We start from the raw sequence: 11,057 nt of genomic DNA on the forward strand, positions 1-11,057 counted from the left end.
GGTGAGTTCCTGCAGGGGCAGGTGGGGAGGGGGAAGGGGGGGGGAAGGAATCTGTCTGGTCCCACTCGCTGTTTTGCCATTACAGTTGCAAGGGTCAAGGTCAAAAATAATGGTGGCTGGGTAACTTAGTCACTTTTCTATAGCGGTGACAAAAATACTCCATGTAAACCATTTCCAAGGAGCAAAGGGCCATGGGGGCCTATGGCAAGGTTGCACATCATGGTGGAGGGGCACTTGGTCACCCCAACGTGCCCAGGAAGCAGAGAGGGAGAGGGAGGGCGTAGGGAAGAGGCTGGGTCCCTGATATCCCCTTCAAGCCACACCCACAGATGAATCCTTTCACTGGGCTTCACCTCTGGAAGGTTCCACCCTCCCCCTCTCCCCAATAGTTGCCATCATCACTTTTAAACTCCAGATCTCAACCCTGGGGCAGCGGAGTGTTGGCCTCGCCCTGTTTGTCAGGTTGTCAGAACCGGGGTGTCCTTCTACACCAGCTTCTGTGCTGTGGTAGTTTTCTGTGTGAAGCAGCTCAGATCTCCCATTCACACGAGTCTCCCCCCCCCAAATGGGGGTGTTAGCTTAAAGTTTGCTTCCAGGGTCCCTTGGCAGGAGCGGGAGGCAGCGGGAAGCAGTCCCACAGATTCAAGTTGGATGATGAGCTCCATCAAGTAATCGCTGCTTGACTTTTGGCATGTGTGTTCTCCTGTATCTAAGTCTTCACCTGTAGAAATGTGGATTGTAATGGCAGTGGTGCGGATGAGCGGCTACCTGCCCGTCACCATCGGGACGAGCAAGCAGAACTCATTAGGGAGTAAGGAAGCAACCTCATTCGTTTCTCCACTGTCCACTAACAAGGCTGAGCTGATGCCTGCTTTGCCCCCTGGTAAAGTCTTGAGCAGTTTCCATCCTTTCATCGGTCACTGCTGGCTAATAAAACGCTCTGCGGTCATCTCCACCAGCAGAATGGCTCCATCTCAGTCATTAAAATGCCTGCTCTTAAGTAATGGTTGAAACTCTGAGCTTCATTTAAAGTTGAGGCTTCTCTTACACAAACCAACTATATATCTATATCTATATAGACATATATATTATATTTAAAGACATTTCTGAAATAATTGGGGAAGTTTGAACACTGACTGAATAGTAGATGAAATCAAGGAATTCTTGTTAAATGTGTAATGGTAGAAATAATATGTTGAGATTCAGGCTGAATTGCTGAAGATGAAATAATAGGATGTCTGAGAGTTCCTTTTCCATAACTAGTGTTTTGGGAGGTGGGCGGGTGGGGGGTGCTGGGCCATAAATGAACCGTGGATTTGGCTATGTTTACCTTACTATTTTATGTCATTTTCTCTCCTGCGCCTGGAAATGTTCAAGAGCTTCTACAAGAAAACATTTGGAAAATACGTTTAAAGCATTTCCCCTGAGCAGCCGTATATGATTGGCAGGTTGTATACCACATAAGGTTAGTGGATTGTAGATTTATGTATTTATTGTAACAGTTCTTTGGCTAATGGCAGTAGAGTGTGATGCACTAATAAGGCCGGTGTACTGATGACTCCCTGATTATCTTCTTCCGCTATTCAAACCCGACGCCATCCTCTTCTTGGGTGGCGGGCTTGCTTTTAATGAAGAAAATACAAGAAATGTGATGGAATGCCACATCCAAGGTTAGATGATAAAAGACTAGCTTCTGTAGGTTATAAGATTCGCTGGGTTAGTCCGACGTTATCGGGGCCTCCTCCCGGACTCATTTGGATGCAACAAGCTACCCGTGTGCAAACCACACCAGAAAGGCCCACACAGGAAGAAACTCAGAGCCTCACTTCTACCCACAGCTCTGAAGAAAGTGGCTCTCTACCACTGGTTTGCGTGAGTTTGGGAGCACTTCTCTGGTGAAACCTTCCGATCAGATGGCAGCCCACGTGATTCTTCATTTGCCCTGAGTGGGAGAGGCTGAGCCAGGATCCAACCAGAAGAACCTGGTTTAGATTTCTGCCCCACAGGACCGCTGGCAGTGTTTGGAGCCAGCAAGTCTGGGGCAATTTTGCTACGCAGTCGCTGATGACAGATGCTCACAGTGCGACCGACTCATGCAGAGGGCAGCGGTGCCCTAGCTTGTTTGCTGGTGCTGCCTCTTCTCAGAAGGTTTCAGCCCACCCTGTTTATGCAAGGCCAGAGGCCAATGCCAGTCACCCCAGACCACACAGCCGACCAGAGGATGTGCCCCAAGTTCTGCCTCCAAGGCCGTGGTCAGGAGACACCCGATTCTCTCAGCGCCCCCTAGAGGAACAACAATGTATTTCACGGTGGACCACCTTCCAAATGTTTATACTCCAGAGGCCGAGGCAGGAAGAAAGGTCACAAAGCGTTTGCATCTAGGTCTTCGGCAAGGCCGACATCTTGCTTTGAAGCATCGGGTATGTGAACTTCTGTGGAGTTAAACTCAAGAGCTACGGCATCCCACGTTCCTATCCTTTGGTGGGCAAAAGAAAGACAAGCATGTATTTTGCTCTTTCATACATGGTGGCCACGACCTGAGGTGAGGAATCCACGCAACAGTGTTTCCATTACCACCCTGAGCTCCGTGAGTTATAGCACCCCATCAGGGATGGAGTCTAAGGCTTGGGTCTGAGCTAGTCTTGCCATTGCTTACATCCACAGAATCTGGGAGCGGTTACCTTATACTCATTTCAAGTCTGGAAACAGGAAAGCCGGCAGGAGTCTGGCCTTTCTCTTAGAAGCTTCTCACGGCCCCGTGAAGAAGCCTGTGTGTGAGCTGACCACCTACCTGGCTAAGAGTCAGATTAGTCTAGCTGCCCCATTACACGAGGAAACCCAACCAAGATCGACAAAGCCACAGGCCTAGCCACGGAGACAGAGATCAACCTCTGCCTGTCTCAGTTCAGACAGTCAAAACTGTCTAGCTGTCTAGCGAGGGAAAAGTAACTGTTTGTATTTTGTTGTGCCACTCCAGTCTTGTTAGGTGTGGCGTTTACAATAGCAAAAGATCACCGCTACCCTTGCTCTGGGAAGTGTCTTTGAGCAAGATGACCCTTCAAACATCCGATGACAAGGCCAGCTGCCGGCTTGGACTTGTTCCACACCTCCCTCCTCCTCTTCAAGAAGAAGACTCTTCCTTCCTTGCGCACACTTAACTTTATCCTGGACAGATTTCTCCTGGGCTTGTCAAAACTTGCTGGGTTGCAGTATCGCAAACCCAGTTTCTGTTGGCAGCTTGTTAAGATAATTGAAATGTGGGCAGAAGCTCATTAAACTCTTCGTCAAAGACATTCTTCCTTCCAGGCTTGGAAGGAGCTGAGGGTTTGTCACGTCCCATTAGCACCGTGTTGGAGTGGCTTCCACACCTATCCAGGCAAATCAAACACAGAGAGTCTGCATTCAAGGGAGAATTCAATTTATTCTCACAGAGAAGGGTATGTGGATAGAAACTCAAAAGTGTGGTTATATCCGGCTGGGCTGGATGAGGAGGAGAAGATGTGAAAAACGCCTGGGAAAGATAAGGAAGCCTTCAGCTTCTCTTTCTTGTACATTTGAAAAAGCGAGCATTTGAAGTTGGTGGTGTTGTTTTTTTTTCCTCTCTAGACATTCTTCAAGTCCTCTTCTGGTCTTGTTTCACACAAACCCTCTACCAAACCTTGTCTTTCTGGAAAAGATTCTGAGTCAAAATGACTTTTGTTTAAAACCTGACTCATCTCAAAAATAAACAGCAAGGGTGATGCCGACTTTTAATGAGCATGTGTTATATGCCAGGCTAAGGATTTTAGATAATCTCATTTAATCCTACACGATTTCCTACAAGCAGCGGTTCTTGGAATTAGCTGTTCAGTAGGTGTGCAGTGACCAGACGAATGAATAAAAATTCTGTTAGAGGAGACAATTAACTTCATCTTGATAAAGAAGTGGGGGCCTGGGACTGTGGCTTAGTGGTAGAATGCTTGCCTAGCATGCATGAGGCCTTGGGTTCAATTCCTTGGTACTACACAAACAAATAAACAAACAAAAAAAGAAATTCCCATGAGTAGTGCGTGGGGTGTGTGTGTGTGGTGGAGGGGGGTAGGCTTTAAGCAAGTAGTACTCAAATGCTGTGATTTCATTGAATTCTCCAACACTCCGGGATCCCTGGGAAATAACAATAGTCATAGACTCAACTTTGGCTGGGAATGTAGCTCAGTGGTAGGGTACATGCTTAAGTATGCATGGATTCCTGCGTCCAATCTCCAGCAGCAAGGAAAACAAAAGACAGCCCCAACTTTGTGGGCTGATGTGACAATTGCTCTGGTTATTTGTTTTGTTTGGGTGTCTTGGCTTTCTGAGGAAAGATGTTTATTGGATGAGGGGTAAGAGAGGTGATAGAAAAACCTCATGTCACATGGACCCAAAACAGTATGGGTTCAGCTTGCTTAAAGTCCTCTGAAAACATGGCCACCTACATTACGACCTCGATTCCTCATGACAATAGACTCCCTCAGACCGCCAGGGAAGGAAGTGTGGGCACAGGAACGGAACCAACACACTATGACACATTTCATATCAACAAGCACCATATGGTTGTGCAATCAATCCACGATAATTAAGGAAAGGGAAAAAAAATATAGCAGCACAAAGCCTGCCTCATAGGATTGCTTTTCGGATACAATTAAGTGAATGTTGAAGGATGCCTCACAGTGGATAAGTGCTTAATAATACTAATAGTTCATCATAAACAAAGCTTATTGAGCACAGAGCTTACGCCATGGTTTTACATATCTCATCTCCCATAATGCTGTTCTCCCCACATTTCACAGTTAAGGAAACAGAGGCATAGACACTAAGGGCTTGGTCTGTAGCGGAATATGCAGTGGAAAGGTTAGTGTCTCTGGATACACGCACACTGGGAAGGACAGAATATTGGAGCACTTAGCTTGAGCTAGGACCAAACACCAGTGATTCACAAGTACGGGGGGCTTCTGGCTGGAAGGGTGTCTGGTTTTCCTCTGAACTTTAGAAGTTGCTCCTGCATCCCATCGGTCCTCAGGCCACTCTTGAAAGGGCTGATGATCTTCAGAAATAGCAATTGCTCTTTCTTGCCCTTCAACAACCTCACCCTACCTCTACAGAAGGAATAGAGTGTTACTCCCAAAGCTCAGGAACTCTGTAGACTTACAGCCTTCACCTCCTCTCTGCCAAAAAAAAAACCAGAGGTGATTTAAAATATTCTGGAAAGAGAAAAAGAGGGTCACTGTAAAGTATGAAGAGGCAACTTGCTGACTCAATCGGCCTTCTGTGGATGAAATGCATCTTGGGTAACGGTCATTTGTATGCAGCTGATCTAGACAAAAAGGAAAAATTTCTTTTGTGCTTGCAGCTAAGTCCCTTCTATTTGCTTTGCTTATATATACATATACATTATATATACATATACATATGCACACATACACATCTGCACATTTCAAAGCTACTAACGCAGGCCACGTATATATGTGCCAAGGAAGAGCAATTCGTGTTTCTTTTGCCAAGCTAAAGTCAGTTCCCCCTTAAAATTCCCCTCTGCACATGTTTGGGAAGATGATATTTAATTGATCATAACCCCCTCAGACTCTCAGACAGACTCCTTCTTCCTCTTGCTCATCACTGCTGATTACTGGAGATATTTTTGTGTCAACAGCAAATGGCTTCTGCATAATTAGGCCCATCCACCCCTCACACTCCTCCACTTCCTTTCCCCTCCAGCCTCCTGGGGCTGCCTAGCCATCCCCGAGTCTAATCAGTTGGAGGTCTGTGCATTTTCTGAGCAAAGAAGCTCCCAGGAGGACTGGTCTGGGGCCACAGAGAGACTCGAGAGGCTTCACCTGGGGCTATGGAGGCTGCCGAGAAGCAAAAACTGCATCGTGAACTTTCCCCTCCCACTTCTTTCCTTTGATTCCCCCCAAACCCTGCTGCATCCATCAGGAGAAACCCGCTTTCCAGCAGCCCTGTGTCCCATCTCCGACTTTCTGTTAGGTACCTTGAGGTGGGAAAGGGTGAACCCTGAAAGAACTCCATCTCTGTCTGCAGATTAGGTGATGTCCTCTTCCCATGGTAGCTTTCTGGGCGTTCCTGGGATTGGAACGTTGTTTCCATCTTGGTCTTCCTGTCTGCCCTCCGGGAGAGATCCTGTCAGGAACTGAATGGTACTGTCAAGAGCAGGGAGCAGGCTTCACCCTGCCCGCCAGCCTCCTTCTATGAGGCTGCTCTCAGAGTTAGAAGGGGCTGTGTTTGGGGACATTTAGTAGTTCCATTGTGAAGGGGTAGGAGTGACAAGAGAACTAAGTCCTCTGAGGTAAGGAAGATTAGATCACCAAAATCACAGCTCTTGAATGATCATTGTGTCTCAACACAGTGATATCCTGGATGGTATTATACCATGAGACAGGAAAAGGATATCACAAAAAAAGACGATGACTTAAGGATGAATTACTCATAAAAAAAACTCAAAGAACATGAGTGATTATCTTACAATGCATTATTCAGGATGCACATTCCTTACTACTTTTCCGTATGCCTGCTATGTGGTACAACTTACAAAGATGGAAATGAAATGGTTTCTACTACTAATGTCAAGAGAAAGCTGATGAAGTTGAAGAAATCTCTTATGGAAACATGAAGTGAAACAAACACTGGGGAGCTAAAAAGTAAGAGGGGGGAAATGTAAGAAAATGAGCGTGCTAGAAAGAAAGAAACACAACAACAACAACAAAGTGAGTGAATGAGATAACCAGACAAAAAGTACAAGAACATGTCTAAGAACGGCAGGAAACAAAATTCCAATTTAGGGGGGAATCTACTGAATGATTTGACTGAGCAGAAGAATATGCACACTAAGACATGCATGGTATTTTACATAAAGTGATGATCAGGAAAAGATCCGGAACTAAAGGAAATTTAAAAATAAATAGGGTACCTATGAAGTAACAAAGATCTAAGTGTCAGCAAGGTAACAGTAATATTGGAAGACTTGAGTAAATGCATTAGTGCCTTCCAAATTCACACCATTTCCATATATGGAATTTGACACCTACAACAACATTCACAGTATTTCCATATATGGAATTTGATATCTACAACAACTACCAATCAGGTACTAGAATGGAAGAATGCACTCTTCACATCAACCAAGTGTCTGATGGCCTCGAATTGTTACTAAAAGAACTGTTTGAACAAAGGAAGTGAACCATCAAAAAACAAAATTTTAGAAAGTGACAAAAGTATCCAGACAGGACATCTGGGAAATCAGTGAAAGACTCATGGTCATTCCTGAGGCAAACCCGACACTGGTAACCATGCATCTGGGCCTGAAAAGAAACCAGTACATTTTTGAAGCAGAAGTGAGTTTAGGAGAAGGAAGAGAAGTGAAAGAAAAGGCAGAAGGGGAAGAAGAAAAAAGTAAAGAAAGTATAAAGGACAAGTGGGAAGGTAGAAACAAGAGGAATAGAGTGAGGAGAGGGAGAGAAAACAAACAGAGAAAAGTAGGAAGGCAGGAATGAGATGATAAAGTTACATGATGCATTCGAGGGTGTAAAAATGGTTTCAGGCACTATTGGCATATGCACAGTAAACTGTCACAGGAAGTAAAATCTCCAGGAACAACGAAAGGCTGGAGAATCACACAAATCATAGTGACACACTGAGCGACGGAATTTAACATTGTTCACGGGGTTCTAATAAAGTTTAGGTAAAATAGTGGTTTAAACAAAGATTGAGATATGAATAATGGGGGTGGGAAAGAGAGAAAGAGATTTTGACTATGGGACTTGGAGCTCATGGGTTAAATTCTCATCTTTTCATGAAGTAAATGTAGATGGTTGTTAATTCAATAAATGCTACATTGCTCAGCTATGGAGGTGAGCAGGGGGTGGGGGGAGAGAGCGTGAAGTATGGAACGCACTGTGTCTGAAATGCAAACTTAGGGAAAGGGAGCCCGTGACACTAACACGGAGCAGTGCGGGGAGAAATTTTGAAATTTAGGTTCCAACTTTGTTCTAAAATTTCTAATTATACACACTGATTACTTTGTATTAAAATCAATTCTGATTTAGTCATTTGTAGGTGCTGGCATTGGGGCTTGGACTCAGAGCCTGGATGCTGTCCCTTTAGCTTTTTCCGCTAAGGGCTAGCACTGTAGGCTTGAGCCACACCTCCATTTCTGCCTTTGTACTGGTTAACTGGAGATAAGAGTCTCTCGGATTTGTCCGCCAGGCTGACTTTGAACTGTGATCTTCAGAGCTCTTCCTTCTGAGTAGCTACAATGACAGGTGTGGGGCTCTGGTGCCTGGCTTGTTTTGTTTAGTCTTTAAGCATCCTGGCCTGGCCGGGCGCCAGTGGCCTATAATCCTAGCTACCCAAGAGACTGAGATCTGAGGCTCGCGGTTCAAAGCCAGCCCGGGCAGGAAAGTTAGTGAAACTCTTATCTCCAACAAATCACCAGAAAACCAGAACTGGCACTGTGGCTCAAGTGGTAGAGCACTTGCCTTGAGCTGAAGAGCTGAAGGACAGCACCCAGGCTCAGAGTTCAAGCCCCATGACCAACAAAACAACAACAACAACAACAAAACATCCTGGCCTGAAGATTGTAGGGAGAAATTGGAACCAGGCAAGGAGTATTTCACTTGACCGAAATCATCATCATCATCATCATCATCATCATCATCATCATCATCGTCATCATCATCATCACCACCACCACCACCACTTAGCTTTGGTCTTTGTTGGTATCTGTCATAGATTTGGTTCTTGGGTAGGAAGAGATGGAAATTTGCAGAATTCATTCATCTGCCTGTGTCACTTTGGCCAAAGCTGCGATCCTGCTGTCATTGAGTTTTTCTTGCTCTGTTAAACTTTTCTTCTATTCAAGCTAAGATACCTACACATGGGAAGGAGTTGACATTCTAGTCATGTCTCTTTTCCGTTTGGTCTGATTTTCAAAAATTGCAGTAAATCAGTGGCACTGAAAATTAGCCTATTTTTTTTTTTCCTGGAGGTGTTGGGTTTGGCTTGATGAGAAAGCAAACACAAATGGAGTTTATAAATGAAGCTAATCAGAAAGTTAAAGAGAGGTTAAACCTAATGGATTAATCAAGTTCCAGTGGGAAGTGGGAAGGGGGAGGGGGAGGAGCGACGGGGCAGGCTTTCGTCCAGACTGATTTAATAAGCCCTGATCTGGAGTCAGCCCTGTTGAGTGTCTGGAGCTCTTTTTCTTTCTCTTGTGTCTGTCCTGTCTTTGAGGGCGCCGAGATCCACTCCACCCCCACCTCCAAAGGAAGCAGCCTGGGTGCTGGGTGGAGAAAAGGAACCTTGCCTCTGGGTTTGGATCCTGCCTGTTTGGGGTTGGCTGGCTGACGCCTGTCTCTTCCTCTTGGAGCTGTGGTTACGCTCACCTGCAAAGCAGGTGGCTGTGGCAACTTCCCATTGTTTCTAAGGGCCACGGAGGCAACACCGCAGCAGGGAGAGCTGGGAACAGAGAGGGAAGATCCACCCACCCGTGGAAAGATCCCAAGGCCAGCAGCTCAAGGGTAAAGGGGGAATCTCAGAGGAAGCCGGCGGTCAGTGGCCAGAATAGGAAAACGAGTGCTGTTCGCCGGTAGGATTTGCCTCTTTATTTGACAGTCAAGAAAGAGGTTTGAGGTCCCGGACTGTGTGTTTTGAAATCATTCAGGTGAAGACACATTCTAAGGGTCCCACCTGCCCTCTCTATCTTGCGGGGAGAGGGTCTCAAGTCTTCATTTTCCCTGGGTCTCACATTTATAGTAACCAGGCTCTCCTAGTCCTCCTCCAGCCCCCCCCCCCGGGCCTTATCTCCAGCATTTCCAGGTTGGAACTCTCTCCTTCCCCAAACCCGATGCCCTAACCCTCTCTTTCCATCCCGTGCTTCTCTGGAAGTCCCAGCTGCCGCTTGCCTCCTCCTCCTTCCTTAGCGGTCCATTCTTGGACAGTTGTCTAGCAAATCGCTACACTCTTTGCCAGTGTCCCCCACAACTATATATGTTGCTGCTGTGCCCTGGCTGATGAGATTATGGGTGAGCACTGCTTAAGGGTATCCAAAACACAGGTGGAACTCCAGCAGCCATCTGGGCCTCTAAAGGGAGAACTCAATCCTGACCAACCCCTCCCCCATCCCCATCACATTCTCTCAGCCAGTGACAGCCACGGGGATTTCTTCTTGCCTGGCCTGGCATAGCATTGGGAGAAACTAGTATTTGGCCAAGAATCCAGACCCTGAGCATTCAAGAAGCACAGGTCCGAGGCCTGTGAGGTCCAGAGCTGCCTTCCCTCACCAGCGGCCTGGCCTCTTCTGTGAGCCCAGAGAAGTCACAGGGAAACTTGGCCCACTTGGTTGAGATGGAGACCCACCAACTGCTTTGCACTAGCTGGCCTCAAACTTCAACCTTCCCATAGAGCTGGTATTCCCATGAGCCACTGTGCCTAGCCAAAAAAAAAAAAATGACATGGCTTTGCATGTCATCCTTGTACAGGGGCCATGCTAGATGTGTCTGTGTAGCTTTAACTCTGATATCTGTGATTAGAAAATGAACAGTCCCATGTCACTTTCTCCCCTGCCCTACCATGCTCCTACGTTTCTCCTTCTTTCCTTCATCCCGATCCATCCTGGCCTTCCCATGTCCCCCAAGTGGCCTTCTGCAGATTCCTTTGTCCTCTGTCTCTCTGCTCTCTGCTCTCTCCTGGACCATCCAAGACAGCAAAGGTGAAGGTCTGGGGTGGTCAGGGCACTGACTGAGGTAGCGGGGAACTGGCGTGAAGCTTCCTGGGAACCGAGAAGGGGTGCGGAGTGCTGATGCAGACCCAGCTGCACACGGAGGTCTCGGGGCATTCAACGCATTCACACGTATCCTGCCTCCCTAAGTCCCTTCCAATTTCCCGTCAGGAAAGCGCCCTGACCCGGGTTCCAAAGCAAAAGCATAAAACATCTGGCCATTGTCTCAGATCAAGTTTACCCACCTTCAAGCATTCTGCCTGCCACACGCACTGCTATGAACATTTTTCCTTCAATGGAGTCCTTC

At 46.6% G+C, this 11,057-nt stretch overlaps 1 non-coding gene across 1 annotated transcript; it reads right to left on the reverse strand.

Annotated features, from left to right (window-relative positions):
• Nucleotides 1-10,466: 10,466 nt before the first annotated feature.
• Nucleotides 10,467-10,570, reverse strand: LOC138829872 (U6 spliceosomal RNA). The gene has a single exon (XR_011372760.1). It is a non-coding gene; the product is annotated as a U6 spliceosomal RNA (small nuclear RNA).
• Between the last annotated feature and the right edge of the window lie 487 nt (nucleotides 10,571-11,057).

The sequence above is a fragment of the Dipodomys merriami genome, unplaced genomic scaffold (genome assembly GCF_024711535.1).
Source record: "Dipodomys merriami isolate MVZ:Mamm:240054 unplaced genomic scaffold, mDipMer1.0.p SCAF_177, whole genome shotgun sequence".
Taxonomy (NCBI): domain Eukaryota; kingdom Metazoa; phylum Chordata; class Mammalia; order Rodentia; family Heteromyidae; genus Dipodomys; species Dipodomys merriami.